Here is a 21,894-nt window from a genome sequence, read left to right on the forward strand (position 1 = left end):
AAATAAATATATAAAATGAAACATCAAAAATATACAGCAACAACTGCGAGAATGACAAAAGAGCAGGAAAATACAAAAGTAACTGGACAGAATGTGGATAGACAAAGAAGGCTCATTGGAATGGCTAAAAAGAGGTCAGCTCAACTGGGATGGCAAATTAATCATAATAAATGCCCAAGACCAAGGACAGTACACCATTGGATTTAAAATACTAGCAACGGTACCCACCCTATGGGCGGGGCTCCAATTGGGAAGCCCAAATGAAAAGGCAAATATCAGAAATTGAAGGTTTTTTATATTTTAAACGATTCATATAAACATCCGTTGAATCATATCACACGCAAATCATCAAAATCTAAACAGTATCTTTAGAATTTCAATAAAAGCCACATCACTGTTCATATCGGTAAATATTATTCCATCGTGTTTCAAATCGTGATCGATACACTATGATCGTGAATCGTGATCGATAATTGTGTTCACAATTGCTATGTCATATGTACTCCCGATACGTGTACCAAATTCCCGATACATGTAACTGTACCAAATCAACAGTTAAAAGGATTTTGAGCCGATAGTTGTTACAGCCTTGGCAAGATCGATGGAAACAGCGATCTGTTAGCGTATTCACCGCCCAAGTAGCTATGTGGAATTCTCTCGTTTAGAGATTAAACGTTATGGTTATTACGGCCTTGGCAAGATCGATGAAGACAGCTTTTATTATATATCTATAATTCCAGTAATCTCTGTGTGTATGTTTGTTTGTTTGTATGTTTGTATGTTTGTATGTCTGTGACCGCTGTTTCTCGACAACCACGGGTCCGATATACTTTAAACTTGCCAGGTATATTGCTGGGGACCCGAGGATGTGCCTTTTCAAGGTTTCATATTAATCGGACAAGTAGTTACCGAGCTATGTCCAAAAAACGATTCAACCAATCAGAGAGCAGCGAGCTATCACGTGTGCCGAACGTGGCGAACAGACTCTGCCTCGGACGGCACATTTGAGAGCGTATTCATTTATTTCACGTTGGAAAACTATGTTGCCGTTAAACTATGTTTTAAAACTAATTAAAACTACTATCTATAATTCCACGGGTCCGATAAAAAACACCGTACTCGCAAGCCGTTCGCTTTGGACCAAACCATTTCATGTAAATAGAGGGGGGGGATTGTCACCGTACTCGCAAGCCGTTCGCTTTGGACCAAACCATTTCATGTAAATAGAGGGGGGGGGGGGGGGGATATAATTTTAGATATATATATAGTACGGGCATGCCCTAGTACTTTTAATGAAGGACACTGTCTCAAGCCCCAGTCCCCATCACGGATGGGACTCAGCGGTTTACCCGAGCCTGACGGCGAAGGGCAAGGTACACGCTGGCCCGTCCAGTGTAGCGCGCATGCGGCCCCGGACATCGAAGGGCATTAAACGTTCATTAAACATTAAACGTTCATTAAACATCAAACGTTCATTAAAGGATTACGAAACGAAAAACATTACGAAATTACGTTCACACTATCACGTCAAACAGTACCGTGAACACATACATCGTCACAATGAGAACATCGTCACAATGGACGTTATGCAAACGTGAATGTTATGCGGGAGTTCAAACCTGAGAATACTGAAGACCAAAGCTGAAATTGGGAAAACTAAATAGCCTATTTTACTACTGGAGATCCCAGGATTACCCACACAAAATATCGTTTCGATCGGTTGAGCCGTTTTTGCGGTACCTTCGAACAGACGGACAGACATTTGGTGAATTATAGTAAGATGGTGGGACTGAGCCCGACGGACAAGTGTAGATTCTGCAAGACAGAAACAGAGAGTACTAGTCACCTGCTCTCGGGATGCAAAAAACTATTTGTAGGTAAAAAAACTATTCAGATTTGTGATCTGAATTTTCCGGCCTGCTAGCATTAGTTTGTGTATGTTTAAGATCTCACCTGTCTTTAACTAAGAGTGGGCACGTTGTCAGCAGGACCCTGACCAAAGTACAAATCCCTTCCCAACTCCGCTCCTACATCAAGCCTGGCCAGCTGGTTTGTGAAAGACTCAAGTCAATCTACCGCCCGCGGCTCTGGTTCAAAGAAGAAGAAAAAGAGCACTCCTGCATCATAAGGTGCATTGGGCTGCCAAAGCAGTTTCCTCGGCGATTGGGCACAATCCTGAATGGGCCGCCACTCCGACGCAGGACAGGATACTCGAATGGCAAATTCTTCCCAGTAAACTGGTACTGATTTTGCTGACCTCAGAAGGATGACAGGCTGAGTTAACCCACCTGGTGTTAATTGAGCGGATGATATGGGCATGAAGTCAGGATTCTGAAATCTCAAGCCAGCCACCTTAACTGTTAAGCCAACACTAAGCTAATGGCTCAAAGAAGGTGGGATTATAATTGGGTCCATTATAATAGTAGTAGGAGTAGTAGTAATCATTATACAATCTGTATTTGTTACATTTTATCATTGAAAAATAATAATTCCACTTTCACATCAAAAGGGGAAATGTTCACTCCCTGTCTCCCTTTATAAATAAATAATTCGCTTATGAGGTTTTAAACATTCATAAGTAGGAACTCAATTTGTTGTACAAAGTGAAAAATACAGCAATGATGGAAACCTCAAATGAGGATCAGATTTTTTCAAAAAGGAGGGAGTACTAGTAGTAGGATCATCTAAAAGGGAAAGTAAATTCGATTCTGGTAACTGCATGACATTAAAATACGTGGCATAAGGATTTGCTGTAATGCTGGTAACCCAGTGGAATTGAATTCAACATTTCTTGCTGTAAATAGAAATGTATCTCATTTGATGTGGCAAACAGAAAATTGAACTCTTTGTAACCATCAGTGGTGAGGTTACACAGTGGATAAAACTTTCATGAGGCCAGGATTACATTATATTCGTGATGTCATTGTGCAGCTCAACTTTCAAGCAACATCGAGAAACTGCATTGCATAAATGTTATAAAGCATCAAATCTCACACGTAGTGCATTATTAGAACAAAAAGTAAGGCCTTCGGAATTGCAATCAAAATTTTCACATATATTGTTGCAAATGTCAACCAATGAGAAATATTATTATAATTTAGTATTTTTGACATTTTATTTGAATAGATTGAGGCATTCTAACCCACCTCTTATTTACCGTTCGCATATATACCCCGTAAGTTATACCTTTAGTTCCTTCCTCCCTCATACTCTCCTCATTTTCTTCATCATCCTCTCCTTCTTTTGCCTCCACTTACTCCTCTTCTTCCTCCACGTATTCTTCCTCCTTCTCATCTTCCTCTACCACCACCACCTGCACTTCCTCCTGCTCCACCTCCTACACCTGCTCCTCAATTCACCTGATGCGCATAACCATAGAATCAGTAAAATGTCGAATCTGGATGGTAATGAAGTCTCTTTGTGAATGGTGTAGAAGTTCACCAAATCTGACAAATCAATTTGGGAAAACGGGAAGTCTGAGGGCAGATGTTAATTTGAAATGCACATTCATCGTTCCACTAATAATAAATAATAACAAGTCAAAAAAACATTTTTTTAAAATAAAAAACATGTTTGGATTAAATCCCACAAAAAACAACCAAACAAGGTAGGAAGGAATGACAAGAAATGACAAGGAATGACAAGGAATGAAAAGAGGGAATGACATCACAATACAATACCACATTTTATAAATGACATCGTTTGACATTTTTCTGTCTCAATCCCACAACAAATAAAATATACAATTACACCAACCCACACTACAAATAAACAACTACCTCTACCATAGACATCTTCATACAATTATTATTACTAGCAACGGTACCCGCCCTACTGGTGGGGCTTCAATTGGGAGGCCCAAATGAAAAGGCAAAATATCAGAAATTGAAGGCTTTTCTTATTTTAAACGATTCATATAAACATCCGTTGAATCATATCACATGCAAATCATCAAAATTTAAACAGTTCATGGCGCCCATTTTGAAAAAAGATTGAATTCTGCAAAACGGAAGCGGCCGCTACACGTCTTTCCCAGTCACACGTTTATGTGTGAAGAGTGCGTGCCGAATCTGTAACACAGAAGCGGCCGCTACACCTGTTTCTCAGTCGCTTTGCACACAATGCCGTGTTTCTTCGGAGCCGCAAGTTTATATAGGAAGAGTTCGTCAGGAGTCGATCTACTCTCTCCTGGTACGTAGAATTTCAACAAAAGCCACATCACTGTTCATATCGGTAAATATTATTCCATCGTGTTTGGGAAAATTGGAAAACTTGGAAAATTGGAAAAACAATAGAGCCTATTTTAGTCCAGGGGGTCTCAGGATTACCCACCCAAAATATTGTTGCGATCGGTTCAGCCGTTTTTGCGGTACCTGCAAACGGACAGACGGACATTTGGTGAATTATAGTAAGATTGCCATACATGACAAAAATGTCATTCCTTCCTTCGAACGACAAAAAAAAATGCAACAGATTTGAACTCCACGGTGGATCCACTACAAGTATACGGTATACTGAAAGGTGAATTTGGAATGGTCTTTTCAATAACCGGTATGACCGTTTGTGAACCTCAATGAAAGTATCAGCAGACGGTTCTGGACACTTTCCTTTGTAAATTATGCATTTTGTCATACCTTACAACCCACGTGGGCTTGCAATCCATGACAGGGACCTTACGGCAGACAGTGAGGTTTACGGGAGAGTTTCTCACTCTGCGCATGCCTAAATGCCGTTCAACAGGTTGTGGTGTATTGTGGTTGTATTATTTTTTAAATCCTATTAAAAATTTGTTTTCGTTATGCTGCAGGTGCAAACCCAAGAGACAATGTCGCTTCCTTCACTTGGAATCATTGTAATTGCTTTAGCCATTATTGTACTCGGCTGGATGACATTTATCAACAATTCGGCAATCTTGCAATTTCTCGATTTGCTACTTCAGCAACGTATTCTGGTATCTTTTTCATTCTTGTTAGTTATGGAAACATTTGAGAATAAAAGGTATGGCCTCTAAAGGCATACGACTTCACTCCATAGTAGCTTATCAGCATATCATTTTATACACATTTGATGGGGCAGCCATTTTTTACCATCCCATCCATACATATGGAGGGACTACTACCATATTCCCTGATAATAATAATTCAATAAAAATAATCGGGGGGACACATGAAGTGTGGACCCCTCGCCCCCAGCATAAAAGGAGAGTGGGGATACATGTCGTTATTGAACTAGAAGTATTAGTTATATGGATTCGATACGAAGCCATTGTTGGCAAATGTCACATGTGTGCAGCACGATTCTCAAGTAGTCATTCCCATGTTGGAAGTTACTCAATGTAGCATTAATAAACAGGGCACATTTAACTGTGACTCGATTATTTCTGTATTCATCTTATTACATCAGGACATAATAATGGATATTCTTTATTGAATTGCAACTTCCTCCACAAAGGGAGTCGTCAACACCATGGTGACAGTATCTTGTAATACAGACTTGGCATTTAATATGGAATATTTTTTTTGTGGGGGTGAACTTACTTTTCAAGATGACTTAGAACCAAAAGTTCATTGGAATTATGTTGAAATTATTCTAGATTTTGTTAATGTGACCTTTAAAAGAAACAAAAACCACATTTGACATTTCAAAGCAAATAAATTGATCCTTGAAAGTGATGTAAACTGATATCGAACTCATTTCATGGACAGTACTGTGTTAAACTTCTGTGCGTTTTCCAGAAGTATCTTTTTATTTTGCACATTAGCCCAAATTATTTTCAACAAAAACAAAAGTTAAATTACGACTGGGATTACGGACAGTAAAATTACAGTTCAGTACTTCGTGTAACCCCCACGAGCATTCAGGAGAGCACGTACACGTTGAGGCATGCTGTTCACGAGATTTGCCAAGGTTTGGACAGGAATCACTTGCCATGCAGTTACAATAGCCTGCTGCAAATCACGCACAGAGGCAGGCTGCTGGTCCAAGTTGGCAATTTAATGCGTTAATTCTGCCCACAAGTTCTCTATCGGATTCATATCCGGGGACATGGCAGGCCACTCCATATGCTCTACACCACGGTCAGCAAGAAAGTGTTGGATCATGCGAGCACGATGAGGCCGTGCATTGTCATCTTGGAAGACAAAGTTTCCTCGAAAGGCTGCATGAACAAATGGAAGCAATGTTTCTTCCAGAATGGCCCTGTGCTTGAACTGGTTCAGGTTTCCATTCAGAACAACCAGTTCAGTTTTGCCCCCTGCATGAAAAGCAGCCCAAACGGTCACCCCACCACCTCCAGCTTGGACTCTAGGCACTATACAATCTTCGTTGTAGGCTTCATGCACTTGTCTGTGCACTCGGATGCGGCCATCTTGGCGATAGACGAGAAATCTAGACTCGTCACTGAAGATCACGTGATTCCAGTGTCCTGGCTGCCATTGACGGTGCTCTCTGGCCCACTGCAATCGGTGCTGGTGGTGTTGTCGGGTCAGACGTGGGTTTCTCAGGGGATGCCTGGCACGATAGCCTGTTTGAACCAGTCGTTGGTTGACTAGCCTTCTGGATACAGGCACATTTGTCAGTTGCTGCCACTCAGCCCTAAGCCGATTAGCTGACTTGGTAAGGCCATTGCGGACTAACCGATGCAGCTGGCGATCATCCCTCCTTGTGGTTCTGCGGGGACGTCCTGGCCTCGGTATTGGAGTAGGGACCCCCCTCTGAGCATTTAGTTTCAGGATCTTTGACACCTGACCTTGAGTGATGCCATACTGCCGAGCAATAGCACGCTGTTTCATGCCAGAATTTCGTAAAGCCACCACTCCATGACAAACAGCATTGCCGAGCTGACAGACCATCTCCAGGGGAAGCGGCAATAACTTTTGTAGACGTGCAGCAGTTGTTTCCACTAATACAGAATGCAACAACCCTTATATACTCGATTGTGAAGCCAATCGTCAAATGTACCTGTCCGTACATTTTGTCACGCCACCTGTGATATAATCCTGTTATTGACTTCTTGCTGCGACAGACAATCAGTGACATGGTTCTTTTAACAAAGAAATCACCGAAGCGTAAAATTAACTCACCAGATTGATATACCGAGTTCAGAAAGTAAACCCAAGTCAAGAAAAAAATATATTCCATATTAAATGCCAAGTCTGTATATCTAAGGGTTTTATATTAAATAAAGGATTGCATATTTCATGGAATATTGCAATAAAAATGGAACAGATTATTATCGGTCTCAGTGTAAATGAAAGTAATAAAGCAGCTCAAATTTTCCAGCTATCGGCTAAAGATATGGCCAAGAGCAACACATTTATTAATTTTAAAACTCAAAACTGACCTGTCCTCCCTCCCCACTAGCCTTATAAATATAAAATATACCCACCAATTTGTTCAGCTTACAATCTTGTAATAGTTTGGGTCTCACTGCCCAATCCTCAGAGGTCTCGTGCATACAATCCACAACTTAACATTATAAATTAGAGGATATGTTAAGCCATGCAAATCCATGATCTCTTCTACACACACTGATTCTTTCCTATTGTGATCCTCTGTGCACCATTGTTTCTTGTTTTATTTGTTATTATTCCTTTCGTCCTTGCCATTCCTTCCTTCGAACCTGATGTTGTGTTGTGCTTCCTGCTGATGGACCACTGTTAGCTTGTACCTGTTGCTGCGTTTGAGCCTGGGGACTAATTGCTGAAATATCTCTCCGGGTTCTTCCTGACATCTTTGTTCCTTTCACATTTCTTTATACTTTTTCACATTTCTCTTTATTGTCCCCCGTCGCACTGTGGAGCGAAAGGGGGACTATGGTTTTCCCCTCCGTCCGTGTGCGCGTGCGTCCGTGCGTGCGTGCGTGCGAACGTGCATGAGTGCGTCCGTGCATGCGTGAACGAAGGACCGAATTCTAATTTGGTGTGTGGGTGCAACCCACGTCAAAATCCAAGATGGCCGCCGCCATGTATGTCTGACGCCATGTATGTCTGAACCTTGTGAGCGGAATATCTTGAAAAATAAGCGAAGTACCAACTTCTAATCTGGTGTGTGGGTGTATCGAGACATAAGGAAGAACGCTCTTGACAATTGGGTCGCCATGTCAAAATCCAAGATAGCCGCCGCCATGTATGACTGAACCTTGTGAGCAGAATATCCTGAAAAATAAGGGAAGTACCAACTTCTAATCTGGTGTGTGGGTGTATCCAGGCATACGGAAGAACGCTATTGAAAATTGGGTCGCCACGTCAAAATCCAAGATGGCCGCCACCATATATATGTCTGAACCTTGTGAGCGAAATATCTTGAAAAATAAACGAACTACTAACTTCTAATCTGGTGTGTGGGTGTATCTAGGCATAAGGAAGAACGCTATTGAAAATTGGGTCGCCACGTCAAAATCCAAGATGGCCGCCTTGCGTCTTGCACTTTGTCAACTCACATCACTTCAACGACGGGGGACCGAGGCTTAACGCTTGTTCATTCTCATTCTTGCTTTGCTATTCCTCTCTGTATCTATCTATCTGTCTGAGGAGAAGTGAATTTTTGCAGTAATTTTTTCTGTAAGGCTCACTTGGCTGCACCTGGATGAGTTAGACCGTTAGAGGGTATAGGAGCAGCGACTGAAACCCGAATCCTATCCAGGTTCCTCCTGATGACTCAATCGTTGCTCTTTACTTATTCGGGTTCTTTCTGATGACTCCAATGCAGTACTTGCTCTTCCATTGATTATATGTGTGACCACCCTACTATACCTTTCTAGTTTGTAAACCTGTTGACCTTTACTGTTTAGCTTCACCATGAGCCTAAACCCTTGCATAAAGAGCTGAATATCCCATCAGCTAAAATTCACAAATGAGCATTAAAAATCGCAAAGTACACCTGTCAAAAGGAGTAGGCCAATGTGTGCTGGTGACATGGTAAAATGTAAATTCTTGCTCAGATTTACTGAGGGCACTAAATCAGTGGAATTTGTACTGTTACAAAACTTTTTACTTTGGTACCACCAGAGCATAATTATGCCAAACCCACAGAAAGATGCTGCATATGCATTTTTTTTTTTTGTATACAACATCGAGGCTCATGTAAGAGCGAACAATAATGACCCAAAAAAAACGGACACATAAGAGGAAATAAAGGGAGCGGGAGACAAGATGGGGAGAGAGGCGGAAGCACATGAATACAACATTTGAGAGCAGGGACATCGGGAGATCTGTGGGAGGGAGAGGGCTTGGGGGGAGGAGGCGTGGGAAGGGAGGTGGGGGTGGGAGAGTTGAGATGATCGCCTGACTACTACTCTGAATGCTCCATTCACAGCTCGAATTAAACCAGATGATAGGTAAGCTGTCTTTCTTGTTTGCCATCATTCACGATTAGACGTTAAAGATCATACAGATCATTTCGAAAAGGAGGTCATGGTGTGTTGGTACCATGGTGAAAATTTCTAAAATTTAGCCCTGGTTTATAAAGGGTACTACATCAGGGGCAAAGCTTTGGTACCGTACAGTATTTTATAATGATGCAAACCCACCCCCACAAATGGAGAGAAGAGAAGCTGATGTTTCGAGCGTTACCTCCGTTGGAGCAAAAGAGAAAGGAAATCGAGCTGTGATCAATCACGCTTTAAGGTATTTTATTTCCAATTAGTTTTGACTTATTATGCCACCCAAGCAGATCGCAAATTTTGTGTTGAGATTCGTGATTACAAGGGTGTACTTACTTTTTCCACATGCGAAATTTGCATTTATGTTTATTTAAATTATACAATGGACAACAAAAGGTAAATGTTTCGTGATATTTGTTATATTATATCACCTTTATCTATCAATATTGTTGAAATGAAGATCAAATAGCTGTATGTTGAAATATGTTGAAAAAGTCAAAACTTTACATGGGGTGTACTTACTTTTTCACGTGACTGTATATATCTTGTCAGGGACTTGATACACTATGCGGACATGACTAAAACTCGAATTGGGTTCCTCTCTTTAGATCAGGAGAAAGCATTTGACCGAGTGAACCATGACTACCTCTTTGAGACCTTGCTATCCTTCGGGTTAGGGAGGAGATATGTCGGTATGCTTCCGGCACTTGACACTTCTGCAGAGTGCCTCATTAAAGTTAATGGTTTATAACTTGCACCTCTTCCTTTTGAGAGTGGAATAAGGCAAGGAGGTCCTCTGTCCGGCCAGGTATATTCCTTGTGTATTGAGCCTTTTCTCTGCCTAATGAGGCGAAGGTTAACTGGCATCATGGTACCGGGCTGTAATAGTCCCTTATTTCTTCCTGCTTATGCTGATGATGTTCTCGTGTTTGCGGGAAGTGCAAGAGACATGCAAACAGTTTATGACTGTCAGTAAATCTACTCGGCAGCATCATCTGCTCAAATAAATTGGCAGAAGAGCTCTGGACTACTGGTTGGAGCAATGCAGATCGGCGAACTCCCGATGCTGTTTCAGCAATTAACATGGAGTCACCAGGAACTCAAACATTTGGGGGTCTATTTGTCAATCTCTCGTAATGGCTCATCAATTCGCAATTGGAGCACTCTCGAAGGGAAAATGCAGGTGAAGTTGAGAGATTGGAATGGATTATTAAGGATCCTATCTTTACATGGGAGAGCTCTTTTATTGAAACAATTTGTCCTTCCCAAACTGTTGTTCAGGCTTTCTTGCACAAGTGTTCCTGATTGGTTTCTGGCTAAGACGCAAAGGAAGTTGGTGGACTGCTTTTGGAATGGAAAGCATTGGATATCTCTGGAAATCCTGAGCGTGCCTCTTGCTGAAAGTGGGCAGGGCTTTCCCTGCCTTCGAAGCCACTTTTACACCTTCAGGCTGCAGGCAATTAAAAGATACCTTTATGCGAACCCAACACCACAATGGTGCATGTTGGCATCGTACTTTTTCAGTAAAGTTGCTTGGCCTAGGATATAAAAGGCAAATTTTCTGTATCAACTGCAAAAACATTTCCAGTGACCCATTGCCTTCTTTTTATCAGGAAATGCTGAAGGCCTGGTATACAACTGAAATGCCCAAAACAAATGGTCCCCACCCAGGGAAAGACCTGCTGGAAGAGCCGCTTTTCTTGAACCCTCTACTACAAGCCCCACTGCTAGCTTCCATCAGTGTAAGGAGAAAACTCTTGTTGAAAAATATATCCACAGTAGGCAATCTCTTAAAGGATGGGAAGAATGGCATTCTCTCACCTGAGGAACTCACAACAAAGATAGACCTGCAGACAAGAAGAGTTCCTTTTAGGATACTCCAAGAGTTCAAAAATTCACTGCCTCCTGATTGCCTGGATTACCTGGAGAAGCCTTACGAAGCTGAGGAAGCTATGCAGGTTTGCCCCCCTACTTCCGTGGCTTTCACAATGAAACCGCATGGATGCGATATTTTCCTTGCGCCACCTCCGCATAATATGAGCAAGGTCCCTGGCATGGCTGGGGTGCCCTTCTGTGATGCATCAAGGAAGGAAATATATGCACGAGTAATCCACTCACTCCACTTTGTTGCGTTAGCAAATCGCATGGACACTTCATGGCGTGAGGTTCTTCTGCCTCCCTTTCCTGTCCATTCAAGTTGGGAATCTCTTTATCTCCACCCAACACCAAGGGGGGTTGGGGACCTGAGTTGGAGGCTGCTTCATGGGGCACTAGGTTCTGGAGTTCTACTGCAACACTTCACAAACACTCCTCGTGGATGTTGCTTCTGCGGACAAGCAGAAACCATTTATCGCATATACCTGCAATGTCCGTGTCTTCAACCGGTGTTTTTGCTGGTGAAAAACCTGCTCTTGCGTTTTTGGCTTCATTTCTCCCCAACACTTTGTATTTTTGGTCACCCGGTGAAGAAAGAGAGTCCATCACGGGATCTCTTGGTTAACTTTGTTTTGGCATCTGCAAAACTTGCAATATATAAAACTAGAAAGTGCAAGATTGAAAGCAATGTCGTGCAGTGTAGTTTTGTGTGTCTGGGAACTTTGTTGCGTTCACGAATCGCTTCGGAGTTTAAGTTGGCACAATATTCCCGATCTGTCGGGAGTTTTATAGAAGTCTGGACAGTAAATAATGCACTTTGTAGTATTTCCCCACAAAGTACTTTACTATTATTTGTTTAAAGGTGTCATTTTGGGTTTTTGGTGTTCTTTTAACTCTCCATCTGTCTTGGTAGTGCTTTCTCTTTAAAATGCACTTCCTTGTCTACTGCGATTCAAACCATGGACTTGCAGGGATGAGGAAGTTGAGCGACATTAAACAGGAAACTTATGTTTGCCTGAACTTTCCTGAGTCCTGAGCGCAAGCCTCTATTATCTTTCCAACAAAAGTAGTAGTACTACTACTACTACTACTACTACTACTACTACTACTACTACTACTACTACAACGAGCATTACCACCACCATCACCACCACTTGAACAGCCCCAATTATTCCCAACTTCCTGTGGGATTGGCCTTTGAAAGTCATTCACAAACCGGCTGGCCAGGCCTGATGGTCGACCGAAGGAGGCAGGAATTTATAATTACCCCACTCAGGTGAAGCAAAAAGTGGGTTTAAGCAATGGGTTTACCTCTGGCTGTCTGTCCATCCATCCATACATCAGTGATATTAGCTCTAATGGGTACAATTCGTAATATTAGTTCATTAACTTATGTAACGTGTTAAATAAGGTGGTGTAAAAGACACTGCATCAATGGCAGTAAACTTTAGGGATGAATTTTTTTTACAATGTTTAAAATCTCTATCTTATTTCAATTTGATTATATACTTGAACACTGTGGAACACAAATTTCCTTCTTACCACTGCCAATAACCTCCAGTTTTGCAATACATGGACATGTTAAATAAAGTGGTGTATAAGACTGCTTCTATAGTGCTAAACTTCCGGAATTTTTTTTAAACTTTCTTTAAAATAGTTTTTTTAAATTTCAATTTAATTATAAACCAAAACACTGCATGGGGTACGGTGTTCTATGAACTCTCTAGTTTTTTCAGAGTGCAGGTGATCTCTGATTATCTCTCATACTTTTTGGGAAAAACACCATGGGATCTGTAACATCATCCAACTAGTTCAAACAGATGGAACTCCCAGCTTAACGTCCATCCGAGGGATGGCATATTGTGTGACGTAACACCCTGTTGTCCAAAAAGCATCGCTCAGACAGTTTATTGTCGGGTGAGGAACCAAACCCAGGTTAAACTGCCTGTACGCCATTCTGTCAAACAACTGCCCAATTACTAGTTGTCCACATTAAGCTGGCTGTCCAGCCTTTTGACAAGAGTAGGTCATTGTTTACAAGTACCATGGCCAAACATTGTGTGCCTGCTTCTGAAAATTATGTGCCTCATTGGTCTCACCAGTCTAGGCTTTGAATATCCTCCAGCAAACTATTCTATTCTTTTGAAAATACATTTTCTTTTTACACCATTGATGGAAAATAGTCTTTAGTAGTTTAGACATCTTTCTTTCATGCTGTGCACTTATTGCAAGGCTGATGCCAACCACAAATGTTTCTTCAGTACATGTACTTTAGATGCAGTATTTCTACGCATGCATACCTTTCACTTGAACGTGTCATTCAAATAATGCACCTTTACATTTGGGTGAGCCAAATTAAATCTGAAGCTGTCAATTATGGAAAACTACCAAGGCCAAATCACTGGCTTGGAAAATTGTCGGCACCTGACAGACTGCAGGGCCATGAAGTGGGAGTTTGCCAATGTATTCCTATGCACGGTGGGCTACTGTTGCTTCCGGCTACAGGCCAGCTGGTAGCATCTAATATTTATCAGTAAAAGCCACGCAACACAGATCCAGAGACTATAACGTTAAGGGAATGTGTTTATTATACATATTTATGGCTGCACATTCGTCGCTGTCTTTTATTAAACTAGGGCATGCCCGTACTATATATATATCTAAAATTATATCCCCCCCCTCTATTTACATGAAATGGTTTGGTCCAAAGCGAACGGCTTGCGAGTACGGTGACAATCCCCCCCCCCCCCCCCCCCCTCTATTTACATGAAATGGTTTGGTCCAAAGCGAACGGCTTGCGGAGTTTGGTAAAGACAAATCGCAGTTACGATGAATCGCAAATTAGTTTTAATTAGTTTTAAAACATAGTTTAACGGCAACATAGTTTGCCAACGTGAAATAAATGAATACGCTCTCAAATGTGCCGTCCGAGGCAGAGTCTGTTCGCCACGTTCGGCACACGTGATAGCTCGCTGCTCTCTGATTGGTTGAATCGTTTTTTGGACATAGCTCGGTAACTACTTCTCCGATTAATATGAAACCTTGAAAAGGCACATCCTCAGGTCCCCAGCAATATACCTGGCAAGTTTAAAGTATATCGGACCCGTGGTTGTCGAGAAACAGCGGTCACAGACATACAGAGATTACTGGAATTATAGATAGACTAGGGCATGCCCGTACTATATCTATATCTAAAATTATATCCCCCCCCTCTATTTACATGAAATGGTTTGGTCCAAAGCGAACGGCTTGCGAGTACGGTGACAATCTCCCCCCTCTATTTACATGAAATGGTTTGGTCCAAAGCGAACGGCTTGCGGAGTTTGGTAAAGAAATCGCCATAGCGTGCACAAACGCGCAGGAAAGCGAAAGAATCGCAAATTAGTTTTAATTAGTTTTAAAACATAGTTTAACGCCAACATAGCGGCAACATAGTTTGCCAACGTGAAATAAATGAATACGCTCTCAAATGTGCCGTCCGAGGCAGAGTCTGTTCGCCACGTTCGGCACACGTGATAACTCGCTGCTCTCTGATTGGTTGAATCGTTTTTTGGACATAGCTCGGTAACTACTTGTCCGATTAATATGAAACCTTGAAAAGGCACATCCTCGGGTCCCCAGCAATATACCTGGCAAGTTTCAAGTATATCGGACCCGTGGTTGTCGAGAAACAGCGGTCACAGACAAACACACAGACATACACACATACACACACACACACACACACACACACACACACACACACACACACACACACACACACACACACACACACACAGAGATTACTGGAATTATAGATAGATGACTGCCATTAAAAAAACTGGGATATTGGCAGGACTAACCATGAAACTGTCATCCTGGTCTCCTGCAGGCTGGGCTAACTATCATCGAGTTTGCCAACCTTTGGAACGGGCGTTAAGCTGGTTGCCCAGGTGGAAAATCCCATACAAACCAATAGAGACCAGTAGGACATTTATATGGGTCTCTATTGGAAATCACAGTTTATATTGCTTTCTACGGGAACCATTAGAGTTTCCAGTATAAACCGAACCAGATCCGGTTGAAACTAATATTAACCATTTGATGCAACTGGTCTGAAAACCCATAGAAACCAATAGGAACCTTTTAGGTCAACTGGTCCTGCAGAAACTATTAGGAAGTTTCACATCATGGCAGCACGCATAGACGCATCGGCCTCTCCGGGTCCAGAAGCTGGAAACAATTTATTTTGCTGGAAACAAGCATAATACACACTATTTGATGAAACACTCACGTTTCTGCATGACAATAGCGACTTGCAACCAAAAAAACGTGCACTTTTGTGTCAAAACTGCTTCTATTTGGAAAACATGATTGGTTTTGCACATAAAAGGTTTCTTGTCAAATATGTGTTATTTTACTGGAAACAAGCATAATACACACTATTTGATGAAACACTATTTTATAGGTCCAGGAGGAACGTCATTTCATACCACTATATACTGTACTGTACATGAATGGGTGACGATAAAGAGTCTTGAATCTAAAAAAACCAAAAAAAACAACCTTTTAGAAGCCATTTTTCCCCGCAGAGCAGGGGTTGGCCTTTTTCGGGCACCTTCGTCCCCTTTTTGAAGCAATGTTTTATGGCCAGATGCCCTTCCTGCCGCCAACCCTGTTGGTCGCCTCTTGCGACACACAGGGAATTACCAGTGAGCTGGTACTCAATTTGCCGACCTCGGAAGGATGACAGGCTCAGTCAACCCCCCTGGCGTTAATTCAGCGATCGACTGGGATTTGAACCCAGGATCCTAGGATCCCAAGCCGGCACTCTAACCGCTAAGCCAACACAATCGTAAATCTTGAATCATAATTGGTCTGAAAACCCATTGACCAACCAAAATACTTTTTATTATATTTTGTTATAAACAAACACAAAATACATTGACCTTCTGGTTTTATTGATATTTTCTACTGGTCTGGTATTTCACTTTCCTTATTGAAACCAGCAGATCCCATTGGTCCAATTTCCTATTGGATTTTTATGTCCTATAGGTTTTTGGTGGGATTTTCGACCTGGGTGTCCCATATATTAGGATTCATTTGTGGACAATGATGATCCCCACAATTCCTTTTGACAAGAGTGGGTTATTGTTTACAAGTACCATGGCCAAATTCCTGCTCCGATTGAGGCCTGCTTTGGCATTACCTTGCAATTCTCAATTCTGGAAAGAGAATTTAATTTTTTTTGCACCCAAAGGACTATTGAAGCGGATTATTACTATTAGTATTAGTATAATCATCATGTTGCTGCTGTTGAAGCAATAGTCCAATCATTCATGAACTCAGGGCAAAGTTGTGTGAAACCCTTTTATATTTTGGCCAGAGTGGGATTTTGGGTTGTTTTTTTTCTTTTCTTTGTATACAAGATCGAGGCTCGTGAAAGAGCGAACATTAATCACACAAAAAGTGAAACCGACACATAAAACACAAAAAACAAGGGGAGCGGTAGACAAGATGGGGAGAGAGGGGGAAGGACACAAACACAACATTTGAGAGCAGGGACATCGGGAGAAATGTGGGAGGGGGAGGGTTTGGGGAGAGGTGGGAGAGGTATAAAACAAATGAACACTGCAAGGACTTCCAGGAAAGAAGTTGGAATTTAAAAAAAAAAAAAAGTGTATCTGGGGTGAATTAGCGGGGGTAGAAAAGATCAAGGGTTTGGATGGGGGAAGACAAGAGATGGTGGTGAACAGCTGTTTTAAAGACCTGGAGGGAGGAGTGGGATTGAAGGGAGTGGGGGAGTTTGTTCCAGAGGCGGGAGAAAAGGGGAATGAAAGAGTGAAGGTGAGCAGAGAGTCTTGATTTTGGCAGTTTAACCACAAGAGGGTTGCTGGCAGATCTTGTGCGACCTGTAGGAATATTGGGGGGACAGAGCACAGAGAGAGCTGGGGGATTTGCACTGAGATTGGAAAAAAAAGGCCCATTCTGCCAATTATGGCCACTGCGGATTATATAAGGCCTTGTGTCAAACTGCCTCATGGTTTTAATGGTCACTATTTAAAATACTGAGTAAATGCTGTTAAATATCCCATGTTTGGGAGATGCAGTTATACCAGCCGAACCTCATTTACCACATAAAACACAAAATCTAGTGCATTTGCATGGAAATGAATTAGCATTCATGCATTTTAATAAGTATTGCTGTGTAAATATACACCCTCACAATCAGCAGAATTAGGTGCCAATTGGTGCTGTAGTGGAACATTCGTATTCGAGAAATTCTAAAGGAACTTTTGACACATGAGGGACAAAGATGGAGAATGAAAGTTCATTTGAATATTTAGAGACCATGATAGATTGATTACAAGCAAGCACGCAAACAAAATATGATTTATTTCCAGGTTATACGAATACTATATATGGACCCTTCCTCCAATTTTGTATGAAACAAAAACTCACAAGAAAAACAAAAATCACAGACTGGTCAAACAAGTGGAACATGTCTTTCAATCCTGACAAATCTCACACTCTCACTATGTCTCTCCAAAAAGACCGTCTGGACAACCCTCCCATCTACTTTCTCAACAATCCTCTCCAAGAAGTTCTGTCACTCAAGCTTTGGGGTCTCACTATCTGCCATGATCTTTCCTGGGAAAACCACATTTCCAAGCTGTTCTCCAAAGCCAGTCGCCGACTGGGCATCCTCCGTCGTACAAAGTCCTTTCTAGGCACACCTGAGCTCCACACCACATACAAGGCTTTCATCTGCAGGTTGATGGAGTACTGCTCTCCCCTCTGGGCCGGTGCTCCTGCCTCACACCTAGCTCGGCTTCACGCTGTTGAAGCCAAAGCTTTCAGAATCATTGGAATCTCCCGCGATGACGCTATCTCTGAGGGTCTTTCACTTGCTCAACACAGGCAGGTCTGTGGTCTTTCTGTCTTCTACCGACTCCTATCCGGCCTTGCACCGCCTGCTCTGTCTGTGCTCTGTCCGCAAAATATTCCTTCAGGTCGCACAAGATCTGCCTGCAACCCTCTTCTGGTGAAACTGCCAAAATCAAGACTCTCTGCTCACCTCCACTCCTTCATTCCTCTTTTCTCCCGCCTCTGGAACAATCTCCCACACTCCCTTCAATCCCACTCCTCCCTCCAGGTCTTTAAAACGGCTGTTCACCACCATCTCTTATCTTCCCCCATCCAAAACCTTGATCTTTTCTACCCCCGTTAATTCACCCCAGATCCACTTTTTTGAAATACCGACTTCGTTCCTGGAAGTCCGAGCAGTAACCATGTGTTTTTTTTTTTAACCTCTCCCACCTCCTCCAAGCCCTCTCCCTCCCACAGATCTCCCAATGTCCCTGTTCTCTACTGTTGTACTTGTGTGGTTCCCTCTCTCTCCCCATCTTGCCTCCCGCTCCCTTTATTTTATGTTTTATGTGTCCTTTTATGTTTTTTTGTGATTACTATTTGCTTTTACGCGAGGCTCGATCTAGCATACAAAAAAAAAAAAATTGTTGAAATTTTAACCATTCCTTCCCCCCTTTCATCCAAAGATTATCCTCATCCCTTCTGCCCTTAACCCCCCGTTTCCCTCCTCCATTTTCTTTCCCTTCTCTCCACCTTCCATTTTCCTGCTCCCCACTTTCCTTTTTCCTGCTCCCCAACCACATCTTCCCGCGATGCCAGCAAGCACGGTGTGTTGCATCTCTGAACATGTCTTCCTTCAGAAGGTGATGTAAAACGATTTATTTGCACGCACAATATATCCACTTATCTCAGCAGGTTACAACATGCATTTACTCTACCTGCGCTTATTTACTCTACATGCACTCAGTGTAAGGCTGGCAGGATGCCCGAAACGAGGTACACACATGCTCCTGTAAAATGTCTAGCCTGAGTTTGAGTCTGCAACTTTGTAACTTAAAAAATGTGGCCGTGCATAGAACACATACAAACAAAGACAGAGAGATCGAGAGCGAGAGGGAGAGAGAGAGAGATCAGGAGGGAGAGAGAGGGAGAGAGAGACAGAGAGAGGGGAGGGAGAGAGGGGAGAGAGAGAGGGGAGGGAGAGAGGGGAGAGAGAGAGGAGGGGAGAGAGGGAGAGAGAGAGGAGGGGAGAAAGGGAGAGACAGAGAGAGGGGAAGAGAGAGGGAGAGAGAGAGGAGGGGAGAGAGGGAGAGAGAGAGAGAGGAGGGGAGAGAGGGAGAGAGGAAGAGAGAGATGGGGAGAGAGAGAGAGAGAGGGGACAGAGGGGGAGAGAGAGAGGAGGGGAGAGAGAGGGAGAGACAGAGAGAGGGGAAGAGAGAGGGAGAGAGAGAGGAGGGGAGAGAGGGAGAGAGGAAGAGAGAGATGGGGAGGGAGAGAGAGAGAGGGGAGAGCGGGGGAGAGAGAGAGGAGGGGAGAGAGGGAGAGAGAGAGGAGGGAGAGAGAGAGAGAGAGGGGGAGAGAGAGAGAGGAGGGGAGAGAGGGAGAGAGATGAGAGGAGGGGAGAGAAGGCGAGAGATGGCGAGAGATGGGGAGAGAGACGGGGAGAGAGGGAGAGAGAGGAGGGGAGAGAGGGGGAGAGAGGAGGGGAGAGAGGGAGAGAGAGGGAGAGAGAGGAAGAGAGAGATGGGGAGGGAGAGAGAGAGAGGGGAGGAAGAGAGAGAGAGATGGGAGGGAGGGAGAGAGAGGGAGAGAGAGGAAGAGAGAGATGGGGAGGGAGAGAGAGAGAGGGGAGGGAGAGAGAGAGAGGGGAGGGAGGGAGAGAGAGGAGGGGAGAGAGGGAGAGAGAGGAGAGGAGGGGAGAGAAGGTAAGAGAGGGGGAGAGAGACGGGGAGAGAGGGAGAGAGAGGAGGAGAGAGAGGGAGAGAGAGAGACATCAGGAGAGATCAGGAGAGAGAGGGAGAGAGAGGGAGAGAGAGGGAGAGAGAGGCAGAGAGAGATGGGGAGGGAGAGAGAGAGAGAGGGGAGGGAGAGAGAGAGAGGGGCGGGGGAGAGAGAGAGGAGGGGAGAGAGGGAGAGAGAGAGGAGGGGAGAGAGGGAGAGAGAGAGGAGGGGAGAGAGGGAGAGACAGAGAGAGGGGAAGAGAGAGGGAGAGAGAGAGGAGGGGAGAGAGGGAGAGAGAGAGGAGGGGAGAGAGGGAGAGAGAGAGGAGGGGAGAGAGGGAGAGAGAGAGGAGGGGAGAGAGGGAGAGAGGGAGAGAGGGAGAGAGAGAGGAGGGGAGAGAGGGAGAGAGAGGGAGAGAGAGGAAGAGAGAGATGGGGAGGGAGAGAGAGAGAGGGGAGGGAGAGAGAGAGAGAGGAGGGGAGAGAGGGAGAGAGGGAGAGAGAGAGGAGGGGAGAGAGGGAGAGAGAGGGAGAGAGAGAGAGATCAGGAGAGATCAGGAGAGAGAGGGAGAGAGAGGGAGAGAGAGGGAGAGAGAGGCAGAGAGAAATGGGGAGGGAGAGAGAGAGAGAGGGGCGGGGGAGAGAGAGAGGAGGGGAGAGAGGGAGAGAGAGAGGAGGGGAGAGAGGGAGAGACAGAGAGAGGGGAAGAGAGAGAGGAGGGGAGAGAGGGAGAGAGAGAGGAGGGGAGAGAGGGAGAGAGAGAGGAGGGGAGAGAGGGAGAGAGAGAGGAGGGGAGAGAGGGAGAGAGAGGAAGAGAGAGATGGGGAGGGAGAGAGAGAGATGGGTGGGAGAGAGAGAGAGGGGAGGGAGAGAGAGAGAGAGGGGAGGGAGGGAGAGAGAGGAGGGGAGAGAGGGTAAGAGAGGGGGAGAGAGACGGGGGGAGAGAGAGGGAGAGAGAGAGGGATCAGGAGAGATCAGGAGAGAGAGGGAGAGAGAGGGAGAGAGAGGGAGAGAGAGGGAGAGAGAGGCAGAGAGAGATGGGGAGGGAGAGAGAGAGAGGGGAGGGGGAGAGAGAGAGGAGGGGAGAGAGGGAGAGAGAGAGGAGGGGAGAGAGGGAGAGAGAGAGGAGGGGAGAGAGGGAGAGACAGAGAGAGGGGAAGAGAGAGGGAGAGAGAGAGGAGGGGAGAGAGGGAGAGAGAGAGGAGGGAGAGAGAGAGGAGGGGAGAGAGGGAGAGAGAGAGTAGGGGAGAGAGGGAGAGAGAGAGGAGGGGAGAGAGGGAGAGAGAGAGGAGGGGAGAGAGCGAGAGAAAGAGAGAGAGATTTTTGCCTTTTATAGGTGTAGATATTTATCAATGCAGGATTTTGTGGTGCAAATGACATGCTACAACATTACATCTGACAACCTCCCCCGCAAGCAGATTACTTCTCCAGTGGTGCAGAAAAATGTCTTCCAGAACAAGCATAAATCAGTGAATTGTGGACCTCATTCCCATCACCATGGCAGTTTTGGCTTCATCTGGCAGAGATTTACTGGAAGTTAAAGCAGACTTCGACAAGGGACAATAATACCTGAGATTTCAAACGACCATTCGCCGAGTGATTTTTTTTTTCAGTTGAGCACCAGCCTACTAAAAGTAAGAGTTCAAATAGGTGTTGAATTAAAAAACAATGCAGCACTTCCTTTCGGTGAAGTATCATAGCGAGGGAGTACCGAGTGGAATTTGAGGGCCTGCTAATGTGGCACCATGGTGTAAGGCAGTGAAATTACTTCTGAATTTAAACCCCTAATATTTTATCTCTTTACATTTGCAGAACCTCCTAAAACTTTAAATTCAATTTTTATTATAA

At 43.9% G+C, this 21,894-nt stretch overlaps 2 protein-coding genes across 3 annotated transcripts in view; both read right to left on the bottom strand.

Moving 5' to 3' along the window:
* LOC137431766 (inactive dipeptidyl peptidase 10) overlaps positions 1 to 21,894 on the bottom strand; it is a 707,001-nt gene that overhangs the window by 391,158 nt on the left and 293,949 nt on the right. The gene's annotated exons all lie outside the window — the stretch shown is intronic.
* The window catches only part of LOC144892876 (uncharacterized), a 305,686-nt gene that overhangs the window by 193,191 nt on the left and 90,601 nt on the right, over positions 1 to 21,894 (bottom strand). The window lies entirely within an intron of this gene.

Source organism: Myxine glutinosa, chromosome 7 (genome assembly GCF_964187855.1).
Source record: "Myxine glutinosa chromosome 7, kmMyxGlut1.1, whole genome shotgun sequence".
Classification (NCBI taxonomy): domain Eukaryota; kingdom Metazoa; phylum Chordata; class Myxini; order Myxiniformes; family Myxinidae; genus Myxine; species Myxine glutinosa.